This window comes from Anabrus simplex, chromosome 2 (assembly GCF_040414725.1).
Source record: "Anabrus simplex isolate iqAnaSimp1 chromosome 2, ASM4041472v1, whole genome shotgun sequence".
NCBI lineage: Eukaryota > Metazoa > Arthropoda > Insecta > Orthoptera > Tettigoniidae > Anabrus > Anabrus simplex.
The window spans coordinates 706053165-706066019 of record NC_090266.1 but is presented as its reverse complement, the minus strand read 5'-3'; positions in this window follow the sequence as shown (position 1 = coordinate 706066019).

Here is a 12855-nt window from a genome sequence, read left to right as displayed (position 1 = left end):
CCAGGATAAGGTTCTGTCGAAAAATTAGACCTAGATTGTTAACGGTGTCACTATAATGAATATCTGTCCCTAGAATTTTTATTGCTGGGAGGGATTTGATGTCGACAGTTTTCAGAAGTTTTGTGTAACCTATGCAAATAAGCTGGGTCTTAGCCACATTTAATTGGATGTTATGATTTGCGCTCCATTCAATCAATCAATCAATCAATCAATCAATCAATCAATCAATCAATCAATCAATCAATCAATCAATCAATCAATCAATCAATCAATCAATCAATCAATCAATCGAGAGATGTCATGGTTAAAATGCGTTATACAAGAAGATGCGTTAGTGGGACAAAAGTGGAAGTAAGCTTGTAAGTCATCCGCATACATGTGAAAGGTACTGCTTTTAAAGACTTCAGATATGTCATTAATATAAATAGAAAAACATAAAGGACCGAGGACTGATCCTTGTGGTACGCCACAGTTTACTGATTCCCAGCTAGAGAATCGACCGTCAACGAACGTGACTCTTTGTGATCTATTTGACAGATATGATTCAAACCACGACAGAGCACTCTGGGAGAAGCCAATTGACTTCAGCTTAGCAAGAAACAACTCATGGTTAACAGAGTCAAATGCCTTAGAGAAATCAAAGAGGCATAAGATAGTAAGCTGCCTCTTATCGGTGGCCGCGCGAATATCATCTGTAACCTTCAGAAGAACAGTAGTAGTACTATGGCCCTTCTTGAAGCCAGATTGGTAGGGATTTAGAATGTTGTATTTAGACAAATATTCACATATCTGCTCATGAACAATTTTTTCTAGTGCCTTACTAAGTGCACAGGGGATGTTGATAGCCCTAAAATCACTACAGACTGTTGGTATTTTCTTCTTGGGCACAGGACGTACATTGGCACGCTTCCACTCTGAGGGATAAACTCCATTCTGTAGAGAGAAGTTAAATAAGTGCACAAGGGCAGGAAGAAATATGTCCATGCAGGTAGAAATCATGGATATTGGAATATTATCTGGACCTTTAGCTTTAGTTCGTATTGATCTGACTGCTTTTTCTACCTGTGAAGGGTGTACGTACATGAAATAGAATTTATCTCTGTTACTTGGAGTGAGATGTCTATAATGTTTGGCAGTCTCTGATACTTTCGGAGAGTTGGAGTTAGAGACTGATGTCATGTAATATTCACTTAATTCAGATGGAGTAACAGGCATGTGGCTATCTAGAGAGTGACTGACTCCAATACCAAGAGATTTTGCAGCACGCCAAGAAGCTGAGGTGTTCTTACAATTACGGAAGATGTTGTACGTATACTTCACTTTAGTGTTCCTAATTACTCGTTTTGTCTCGTTACGTAAGATCCTGAATTGCTCGTAATCATCTGGAAGTTTAGTTTTAATAAATTTCTTCCTAGCTCTGTACCGTTTACTTATCAATTCCTTAATACGCTTATTGAACCATGGTGATGACCGGTGTTTTATGAGAATTATTTTTGGGGCGCATGCTTGTCATAGAGTGAAAGTACAAAGCTGTTGAAGAGAGATACTTTTTGATCTACGTCATTAGACTGAAAAAACATATTGCAGGGTAGTAATTCAGCGTCAGCACGAAAATTGTTCACGTCAAATTTACTAAAGTCTCGAACAAGAATAGTTTTAGGAATTTGTTTTGGCGTGGATAACGTGAATACAGCATACGGCAAGTCATGACCAGAAAAACCGGCAGCTGGTTCCTGTCCGTATTCTACTAACAACTCATTGCAGTTCGACGAGATTATGTCGAGAGTGCTATCGGAAGTGGCAGTATGAAAGGTTGGATTGAATGGAAGGCAGTCGAGGTTACAAGCGTTGAGCACATTACGTATTTTTTCGCTTTCAAACGTCCCAGTTCCGAACCGAGCATTAACATCACAGGGAGAGGGAGAGAGATACTGACAGTTGCTTAGAATAAGCCGAATCGCTGTATGGACCTATGGATGAGAAAAGGCTGCTAGTTGATATACTGTATTAAGACTACCAACCTATCGTGCTGACCTCAACCCAAGATAACACACCTGGTCCGAAGTTAAAAAGTAGGTTGTTTACTAATAATGTCACCCTTAAAACTACTGACGGTCAACGCTGTTGTGAACAGAGATTTACACAACTCGGAGAAAGTAACTGGGTTAGTGTTTGTGACCCTGTGGACATGCTGGGAAGGGAGTACTATGAACGGGAAGGATAATGGAGGAGAAAACGAAAATCACCATAATAACCAATTACAAAAATGACAGCAACAGCAGTTACAATATCGGAAGCGGCAATGAATCTTTTTTTTTCTTTGCTATTTGCTTTAAGTCGCACCGACGCAGATAGGTCTTACGGCGCCGATGGGACAGGAAAGGCCTAGGAATGGGAAAGAAGCGGCGTGGCCTTAATTAAGGAACAGTTTGCCTGGTATGAAAATGGAAAACCACGGAAAACCATCTTCAGGGCTGCCGACAGTGGGGTTCGAACTCACTATCTCCCGGATGCGAGCTCACAGCGGTAACGAATCTGACAAAAGTGACAGTGATGGTGAAATATCCCGAATAGTGTCTTTAAATTATTGGTGGCTGCACAGTGTTCGATTTGTATGTAAAGATTTAACACATTTTACAGTACACTTGATTAATTAATAATTAATTTCACTAAACAATGTTTTAGAACATTCTCAGTTGTAACTTCATTAGCACTCTATTGGAAGTGGAACGTGATGTCAACAGTGATTCCGCAAGCTTCACTTTCCATTCTGCTTAGTGAAATGAAATGCCCAAGGACAAGTTCTGCTCGCCAGATGCAGGTCTTTTGATTTGAAGCCCGTAGGCGACCAGCACGTCGTGATGAGGATGAAATGATGATAAAGACAACACATACACCCAGCCCCCGTGCCAGGGGAATTAACCAATTATGGTTAAAATTCCCGACCCTGCCAGGAATCGAACACGGGCCCCTGTGGCCAAAGGCCAGGACGCTAACCATTTAGCCATGGAGCCGGACATTCTGCTTGGTAAAAAGCGGTGTTAGCTAGTGAAAACTTGAATTTTGTGCTTGTTGTTGTTGCTGGGGTCAAGGAGTGTACTTATGACGACTGGCAGACAACACGCTCAAGGCAGGCGCCAGAAGGGAGCCGAGAGCCTGTTGAGGTAAGGTGGTCACTTGCTCTTCACCATCATCTGAAGATCTCAGGCCAGTTTTGTTCCGAGTTACTTATACCATTGACAGTATCATATTGTCAAAGCTGAGGATGAGACCGATACAGATAAATGTAGATCAAACCAGAAGACCTGAGGACTGCATCTCACCAGGGCAGTAGGTTATAGTGTTAAATGCAAATTACGTTTCACCAGAGTTAATCCATTCCGGCCCAGTGCCTACTGCACTGCACAAGACTTGTAGTCGTTTTGTTTTAACGAATCAGTTGAGTTAACAACTTTTCAAATCACATATACTGTACCGGTACGTGTTTTTCTGCTTCTACTTTTGGCTGGTAAGACAATGCCATCTGTTAGGACTTGGCCAAAGTAGAAAATACATTTTCTGCAGATTATAAGATGGTCTGAACAAGAAGAGATTAACGCAATCCTAAACTTCTCGATTTAAGATGAAATGCATTGAGATAATTCAGAGCGCTCACGGTTGCAATCAACGGTAGTCGGTAAGAAAGGGGTGAATCCTCGGACGAAACTACCTTTCCGTCGGTCTGCTTTCAGACTGACTTGGTTGTACGGGAATGAAAGCTGAGTGGACTCCGAATAATTTATTCATAACTGAAAGTAGCGAGAATTATTGCTGGTATAAACAGGTGGAACTAATAGCAGGAGAGTACTCGGAATGATGAGATAAAGGCTGTTAGCAATGAACACTATGGATGAAGCTCTACCTATAAGGTACTCAACTGAGGAAAAAACCACGCGGAACTCACTTCCGAGACGAGTGAAGTCAAAATGCTGACCATAACTTTGCTTCAAAGAACAGAATTTTGCTTCAGGAAAACTGTTCTTTTGATCTTTTGTTCTTTTGATCAAGTAAATTAAAAATGATAACTTCTCGAGTGCTTGGAACCGAACTTCGAGTTTCGTATGTTGTCATATATCTGGCAATATACGCGACGGTGGTGTGAATTTCTGTCACAAGTATCATTTTGACTTTGCCACTTCTTTATCACCTCGTAGCTTCTTTCACATTTGTTCCACACTCTTTCAAATTAATTTCGTTCTTCATGAATGATACTTTTTTCCTCTACTTTTCTTTCTTTCTTTGTTTCTTAATCTGCTTACACTCCAGGGTTGGTTTTTCCCTCGGACTCAGCGAGGGATCCCACCTCTACCACCTCAAGGGCAGTGTCCTGGAGCGTGAGACTTTGGGTCGGGGGATACAACTGGGGAGGATGACCAGTACCTCGCCCAGGCGGCCTCACCTGCTATGCTGAACAGGGGCCTTGGTGGGGGATGGGAAGATTGGAAGGGATAGACAAGGAAGAGGGAAGGAAGCGGCCGTGGGCTTAAGTTAGGTACCATCCCGGCATTTGCCTGGAGGAGAAGTGGGAAACCACGGAAAACCACTTCCAGGATGGATGAGGTGGGAATCGAACCCACCTCTACTCAGTTGACCTCCCGAGGCTGAGTGGACCCCGTTCCAGCCCTCGTACCACTATGGAGGTTCCCTTACCCAAGGAAATGATAATAAATGATAAATCAAACATCCATAATTAAGTCGGTGTTCAAGGTTAATGAGGAATTAAGTAAATACACACACGCTCTCCCACCCTCACTCAATCCAATGTTATACAGGGTGAACAAAAATGCCGCACTTGAGGTCGCCATGCGATTCCTCATCCCAATGCAAGACAAAAGTTTCTATAGCCAAATCGGATCTGGTAAAAAAGCAGTCATCTCCGTACAGGCCATGAAGGCCCTTTGGAGGGGTGGAAGGTAAAGTCTTCCACTATCCGCAACCTCGGTACTTGATGGGGTAGAGTGGTTAGCTCTACGCCCGGCCGCCTTTGCCCCCAGGTATTAACCTGATACTCATTTTTGGTGTAGGCTGAGTGAACCTCAGGGCCATGTGCGCCTCCGAAAGTGGAAATCTCGTTTCTTAAATTTTTACGACTTCATGACGGGGATTCGAACCCACACATCATTTCGGGCGAACTCAGCACGCCTTTACCGCCTCGGCCAGGCAGCTCCTAATCGGATCTGGTGCTGTTGGAAAACAAGTCAAAAACGAGAAGCTGGCAATATTGTCACATCCTGCAGCGCATCGGAATGTAATAGAGATACGTGCATCATCCAGGTCTACTGTACCCGCCGTTGCAGCTTAGTGAATAGACGGCTGGGTTATCAAACCCACATGCACCATGGAGCTACGGCTCGAATCTACGTCAGGTTACTTTTTTTCTTTTGTGTGTGTGACGTCACGTCCGAAGTTCCAGTCGTGTAACTGCGTTTGTAAGCATGACATCCTGTTGTTACATGGCAATAGTCGAACACATGACAGTGTGAACCATTCAACTGAATGCATGAGTCGACTAACCACGCAGTGCACAATCATAACTGGTCCTGTCAAGTGCATGTAAGGCGGCTTCCTGATGGAGTACACAAACGGCGAATACGTCGATATGCTTTGTGTTGGGTGCAACCGATAACCAAGCTTCTACTGCTGCTCGTGAGTATGCAGCACGGTACCCTAAAGACGCCATCCCGATAAGAATGTTTTTCGTCGCCTTGAGCAACGCCTGTGGGAAACCGGTAATCTTCGTCCACAAGTAGTGGACAGAGGTCGTCCAAGGACTAGACGTACTCCACAAACAGAGGACGACATTCTTGAAGCCATTCACCAATCACCTCTGCGAAGTACCCGTGATATTGCAAGGCAGTTCCAGGTATCTCAAACACTGGTTGTTGACGTGTTGAACGACGAAAAACTGCATCCATAAAATTACACATTAAAGTCAACATCAGCGGCCAGAAGACCACATTCAACTAGTACAGTTCTGTGAATGGCTCTTGCGACAAGTTGAAGATAACCAACATTTTATAAATAATGTGATGTGGAGTGACGAATGTAGCTTCACTCGGGAAGGTATTTTCAACCATCACAACAGCCAATATTGGTCTGACCACAACCCACATGTCACCCGTGAACGTGGTTTTCAGGCACGCTTTGGCATAAACCTGTGGGCTGAGGAGTGCTTTTAGGCCCTTACCTATTGCCGGACAAGTTGAATGCGCCCCGCTATAGTACGTTTCTGGGCAATACATTGCCTGACGCTTTAGGAAACTTTCCACTTGGTGTTCGGCGACAGCTATGGTTTCAGCATGATAGTGCACCACCACACTTTGGAATGATTGTGCGTAAGTGGTTAAATGAAGCGTTTCCAGGGAGATAGATTGGTCGCGTAGGTCCAATGTTCTGGCCTCCACGTTCCCCGGACCTTAATCCACTAGATATTTATTTGTGGGGACACTTAAAGAGGAACATGTTCATAGTATTCCACCCGTGGATGTACAAGACCTAATAGCTCGCGTGCATGCTGCATCGGCAATGGTAGATGCAGGTGTGTTGCGTAGGATCCGGCAAAGTATGCCCCAGCAAGTGGCGAAGTGTTTGCAAATGCAAGGGGCTCGCTTTGAACATCTGCTGTGAAGTGAACGTTGCTCGTAAGTTTACGTACCGGCTCAGTGAAGATAAGACTGAACGTCACACGTACACTGTGGAATTATTGTGCGTAGCGTAATGGGCAATTCGGTGTAGCCCACCTACTGTACTGTACTGCGTTTCCTTGTACCGCATTGGATAGAGACGATGTTACTGTATCCACTATTATGTTCTACGTATTGGCTTTATTTGTGCCATGGACGACACAAAGTGGTCGTTTACGTCTGTAAGAAGTTCATGTTATGTTTGAAAGTTTAAATAAAGGTAACTGTAACATTAAGACAGAACATAGTGTATTGCATAGTGGAGGTGTACATTGGATACAATTTGATACGTTAACTGAAAAAATATTGGCGCGAACGATACTCGAACATCGGCGTTTATGGCCTTACCTCGTCTCACTGAGCTAATTTTTTTGTTTTTTTGTTGTTTTTTTGTTTTTTTTCAGCCAACGATTTTTATTTATTCTATACTTCGATATTTACATTCACACATGAAATAAATCTGCACTTGCCAGGTATTGGTGAAATAGTGTTGAAATAGTTCATTTGTTCATGCACTGTCTGGTATAAAAAAATAAAAAATAAAATCACTGATACCTTCGAGGTGTTCATTCAAAACTAAAACGTAAAAACACAAAGACACATTATATATCAAGACAGTTCAAGTAATGGCCATATCTATCTTCTAGCTGTCCACTTTCACTCAGTTTCCATGTCTCTTTCCTTAGGTGGTACAAGAGAGCCGGTAGTATGACACCATCAACACTGTCCAACATGTATGTAATGTAGTGACCTAGTAGCCATACAATCGCTTGCTGTTTTATCTGAGGAAAGGCCGTTACAGACAGACGAATCAGTTTCCTGTTATCGATGTCTCCAAGAGGAAGGTTCATGAGGCGACACACCTGTCGTTTACACCAGCTCCATGTGCGCACGGCATGTGTGCATGTTGTCAAGCGATGTATCACTGTGTCCATCTGACCACACACCGTACACCAGGGTGATTGTTCCAGATGTATTTGGTAGCGACGTTGTGCTGTTGGTACCAGATTGTTTAGGAAAAGGAATATTTGGGAACGTGCGTGTGACGAGAGTTTCATACGGCTAAAGTTGACCCACACCGTTGACCAGTGGGTGTAGAGTGCCGTGGACTCAATCCGCGGGGTGAAGTGCACAGCTCGTCGTAACATAGTGTAGATGGTCTTGGTAGTAGCATTCGTTCCAGACGGGAGTTCACTGACGAACTTTTGGAGTTTCAGTTGGTGATCTCTAAAATTTTCGGCAAGGAACTAGAGTCACAGTTATCTGGGCTCCAAGTGTCTTTGTACAGTGCCTTCGAAAAATTGTCCGATTGTAATAATATAGAAATATCATTTTTAAGAAGTAGAGCTTGGCATTTCGTTCCGTGTGCGATGAGTCCTAATCCACCAAGTTTACATGGGAGATACAGCTGTTCCCGCTGTACTCTAAATAAATAGCCTTGCCAGATGAACCAGCCAATATATTTTGAGAGCTGGCTTTCAAAGTTGTTGGGTAGCGGGAACACTTGAGCTAAGTACCAAACCTTTGAGAGAGCATAGATGTTTGTCACCACAATCCGTTGAGTTATATTCAAATTTCGTGTACGAAAGTTCATCATCACACCCCTAACATTAGCAATAACAGTAGCCCAGTTGGTTTCTAAAGTACCTATCACAGTATTTGTCCATTTAATACCAGGGATCTTCACTTCATCAACAATGTTAAACCAGTCCTTCCGTACGATGTCGGGCCCATCGTTTAAGTTCAGTAAAGTAGTTTTCCTTGGATTGGCTTTCGCCCCTGAACCGGCGCTGTATGTGCTGAGAGCTTGAGAGATATGTTGAATGTCCTGTTCACCTCTAACTAATATCGATATGTCATCTGCGTAAACACACATTGAAAAGGTATGTATATTCACTCTGTATCCTTGTAACTTTGGTTGAAGTGTCCTAATAAATGGTTCCAGGCCTATGACAAAGAGTAACATGGAGAGGGGGCATCCCTGTCTTACTGATCTTTCTATCGGTATGGGCGTCGAGAGGAATCCGTTAACAAGGATTCGAGATATAGAGTGGCAGTTTATCATTCGAATGTAATCGATCACTGTGTCAGGGAATTGGAAGTGCTTTAAAACGATGTAGAGGTACTGATGGCTAATACGATCAAATGCTTTATCAAGATCTATATTCAGGAGACTGAGGTGGTCACTCGGCTGAGAGGCTGTTTGCAGATGGATATCACGTAGTGTTCTTAAATTGGTCAAAATTGTACGTCCGGGAACGCTGCAACACTGTTCGGGTCCAATTACATCTATGAGGACTGTCTTCATACGACGGGATAACACTCTGGTTAGTATTTTATAATCACTGCATAGTAGAGTAATAGGCCTGAAGTCCTCCACCTGAAGGGTTCCTTTCTTTTTGGGGATGAGAACTATGATACCTTCATAGTGGGTTTTACATAGGGAACGACGTCTCAAGATAGTGCGGATAACGTCACAGAAGTCTTTGCCAATAATAAACCAGTACTGTTTATAAAATTCATAAGGGACCCCGTCGATTCCTGGAGAGCGATTGGTCGGAAGATTTTTTATGATGGCTTGAATTTCATCATCAGTAATGTCCATGCCAAGCAGTTCTTTACTTGCTGGAGTAAGGTGGCCATCGCAGGACTGAAGCAAAGTATTGACTTCGTGTACATCGATAGATTCCCTGACATAGAATTGTTGATAAAATGAGGAAATTTCTCTTCTGATGTCTTCTTGTGACGTCACCTCTCTTCCATCGGACGATCTTATTGTATGAATGTACCGGCGTTGTTGCTCTCGCTGTGTACGTGCAATATAATAGACACTTGCAACCTCATCAGGTAGTGCCGTTTGATCCTTCAGGGTTACGTTTAATTTTGTGAGCGTCTTCTACTGTACCGTCAACAGTTTATCTTTAACATCTGTAATCTCATTGTAATTTCGTTCGCCAGCGTTATTCCTCTCCTGGAGCTGTCGGAGAACCCTGTAATAGAAGTCAGCTGTATCGCGGCTCTCTTGGGCCTTTTGATACGCAATATTTTTGAAGAGTCTTCTTATCCCCGGTTTGATTAACTGGTCCCACCATTCTGCACTATCGCTATATTTACACCTCTGAAGTAACCATTTGTTCCATTGTCTTAGAAAAGCTTCCGTGCATTGATCATCCTGTAGCAGTGAGCAGTTCAGTTTCCAGTACCCTCTCCCTATATAGTATACTTTGTGTGGGAAATTTATTTTACATACAACTGCGTGGTGATTGGTGAAGCTAACGGGGATCACCTCGTAAGTTCTAGGCTGAATGAGTGTTCGGGAAACATACATATGGTCAAGGCGGGAGGAGGAGTTATACTGGATGTAGGTATAGTGGGGAAGGGGCATATGCAGCTTATCCACAACATCGATCAGGTTTAATGAGGTTATGAGATCATTTAAGGCAGGGTTGGCCGCATAAGTTTGCCCCGTCGAATCTTCTGTTCGTTGAACACAATTAAAGTCCCCGGCGAGGATTGTTTTTTCTTTCATATTATGCGGGTGTTGGAGTATATCGTTTTGAAAGAAGTTCTTACGTTGAACACGGTTGTGGCTCCCTGATGGTGCATAAATATTTATTAGCGTAGTGTCATTAATGTGTCCAGATATGATCCTTCCTGAAGGGTGACTGTGCACATCTTCCAGTTCCAGGTCGTATCGGGTAAGGAATCCTGTTCCCCTACTAGCATTGCCAATGTTTATATATTGGTTGAAGTATGAGGATATGGGTAACACAGGGAGTGCGACTTCTTGTAAGAAAGCAATGTCAATATCATTAGAACGAAGAAATCGTTCAAACACTTGAAATTTAAGGTGGCTTTGGATGACGTTGAGGTTCACAGCAGCGAGAGTCAGAATCTGCACCATCAGCAATATAACCAACTCCCTTGTACACAATATCCTATCAAAAGTGCGACCCATTATCAATCTATTTACGAACCTCTGGAGATTTGCGGCGGCTTCGGGAATTACTGCGGGGTTGTGTACGATACGGTTTAGCTCCCTCTCGAGCACTATTTTTACTGGCAGCTTTCGTTGTTAGAGTGAACGAATCTTTAGGAACTATACGCGTGGGGGTCTTATTATCCAGGTTTCCAGTAGGTAATATTCGTTGTTCTACGGCTACTAAGTCCGTCCTCAGGTCAGGTGTTAGTGCAGACTCAAGTTGCTGTACGATGTCAATATTAGTAGGTGTGACTTCAGTGTCTTTAGTGACATCTACAGGCACTAATTGGTGTTGGTGTGACGGCATCATATGGTTGGCAGGCTCATGATGAATGTCCACTGGAAGGAGTTTATGTAACTGGGGCTCATTGTCTTCTAGTACGTCCATCTGTTCCGCCCATGAGGGGGAGTTCACTACGGTAGCCGCATTAACATTAAGTTTGCTATCCTCTTGTCCCTGTCCAACAGTCGGGCCTGTCACTGTGTTATGTGTGTGTCCCTCAGCGGAAGGTTCTAGTACTACTTCTTCAATATCCTGTGTATGTGAAGCTGGTTCATCTGTGGTAATGTGCTGTACGGCTGGTTCCATGGTGTTTTCTATGTCTGTGAGATCTGCATGTGAAGTATTAAGGCCTTCTAAGCTAGGAAGTGGTGGTGAACTAACGTCTCCACCATCCTCAGTAATGTTATTTATATTGCCAGTTCCGTCAGAAGCAGTCAACACAGTGCTGTATGTCGGCTGCCTGACGTTCAAAGTCGGTCGGCTTCTACGATGCGGACAATCTACTTGTAAATGTGTCGTTTCCTTACAGTAAAAACATGATTTCATTTGGCCCTCATACGTTAGGAGAATTCTACAGTCATTAACAGTTAGTTGAGTGAGTATAGGGTACTTAAGTTCAATACTGACAACACGAATGCCATTACTCACGTCAGAAAATTCGTAGGGGTCACTCCACTTCTCGTCCCGAATGTCCTTGACCAGCCCGTAAGTTGACAGCACGCGGGCAAGCCGTTCGTTGTTTACTTCAGGTGGTAAGTTGAATACACGCACTCGCTTAGTAAAGGTGTCCGCAGCAGTAATTGTCACATTAGTTGAAAGACCAGTAGAAAGACGGAATACTTTCACACCTTCATGCCGGGATAATAAGTTTTCATATAGTACAAAAGAGACTAATTTAATATACAATGCATTTTCCCCATTATGAAGTTGAATGGCTATAATTTGGTCCTTGTTAAGTTTGAGTTCTGTTCCTATCCAGCGATGAATTTCCAGTGGAGTAGGCCTATTATTCCTATCCTCAAACACACATTTAATAGTATTTTTCCGTATACTTGCCATATTAGTACTGAGACTAGTTCCAAGGATGTAACGAGAACACAAGTAGCAATGACTTTCGCACTAGCTCACTGTCACCGCTTGACCGCTTGCCGTGTTACCTCGACCGAGGTTGCGCACGAACTGAATGAGACAGCTCCGGCAGAGCGCCGAGTTCATGCGACCTGTGCTTGGCCACGCTGCACGCCGTTACAGCATTGCCAGAGCCTCGTTTCGTAACTCGCATTTCTATTAAATCTATTGGTGGGACTAGGTTTTGCAAGATAAACTTTTGTCGTGAATTTCGACTAGGAACCGCATGCCGACCTCCACGTGCGGCATTTTTTGTTCACCCTGTATATTCCTGCCTCTATTTTGATATAAGCATTACTATAACCGTATTCTTCGGTGTTTGCCTTATGTAAATAATTCCTCCCTCTTCTTGAAATTTGTCATTACTTTTTCGACTGAAGAGTACCATGCAAGCAAATATATTACTTGTACTTATGCCGTAAACCAATAAGAATACACAAAGGCTATGTCTGCAAACCGTACCAAAGTCATGACAAGACAAGGTTAGGTTAAGTTAGGTTGATTACGAAATGTCCTTCCATTTGAACTGATATTTATAAAGGAGATAATGTTGCTTTCCTTTTCGGAGGAGTTCTTGCAGATTTTTCTTGCTTTTTGACATCCTAATCAAATTCTATACGTAAGTATTGGACGAGTCCGCCTCCGTGGTGTAGTGGTTAGCGTGATTAGCTGCCCACCCTCGGGGGTCCGGGTTCGATTCCCGGCTCAGCCACGAAATTTGAAAAGTGGTACGAGGGCTG